A 769-nucleotide genomic window follows, 5' to 3' on the forward strand; every position below is an offset into this window, starting at 1 on the left:
CCGTCCGCCCCGGGAAGTGAGGGCGCGAGCGGCCGCCGCGGGGGCGGGGCCTGCGCGGGCGCGAGCCGTCCGGCGCCTCCCGAGGCGGGCGGTGGCGCGGCGGGCTGCTGGCGGCTGTGCCTCGCCTCGCCGGGGAAGGCCCCGTTCTCGCAGGGCCGGGGGACGTCTGAAGCCCGAGCTCCGGCTCCGCGCAGAGCCACAAGGCAGGTGCTGCGGGGCCACCATCGCGGTGGCTTCCCTGCCCTCGGTCACGTTTATGAATCTTTTTTGAATTGGGGCGCCTGTAACGGGATGCTGTATTCAAGGTGCCGTGTTTCGAGCGATGAATAGAAGGCGACGGTCACTTCACTGGGATGCCGTTAGCCACCAGCCCTGTCAGGCTGCACCGCGGGGTCATGTTTAATCCAGGGTCCCCCAGGCTGGCAGCGTGTCTACCCCAATGCATTGTTTAGCCTATCCCAGACACAGGACTTTGTGGTTTTTCCTTGACTGCAATGAGATTTCTGTCAGCCCCATTCCTTTGGCATGTCCAGATCCCTCTGAGCAGCAGCCCTGCCCTTGAGTGGAATGATTGTGCTCGAAAATAATGGCAATTAGGACAGCCAATTTCCTTAGCCTATAAATTGACCACAATAAATAAGAGATCACTGTACAGGTCTGAGCTGCCTTCCTGTCCAATATGGAGATTAGTTGTTGTTTGCTGAAGACTATCTTGGCTTGGAAGTAACTTGTGATGAAGAATTTTCTAAAAGTTACTCCAAAAGTTGAT

This window comes from Opisthocomus hoazin, chromosome 2 (genome assembly GCF_030867145.1).
Source record: "Opisthocomus hoazin isolate bOpiHoa1 chromosome 2, bOpiHoa1.hap1, whole genome shotgun sequence".
Lineage (NCBI taxonomy): Eukaryota > Metazoa > Chordata > Aves > Opisthocomiformes > Opisthocomidae > Opisthocomus > Opisthocomus hoazin.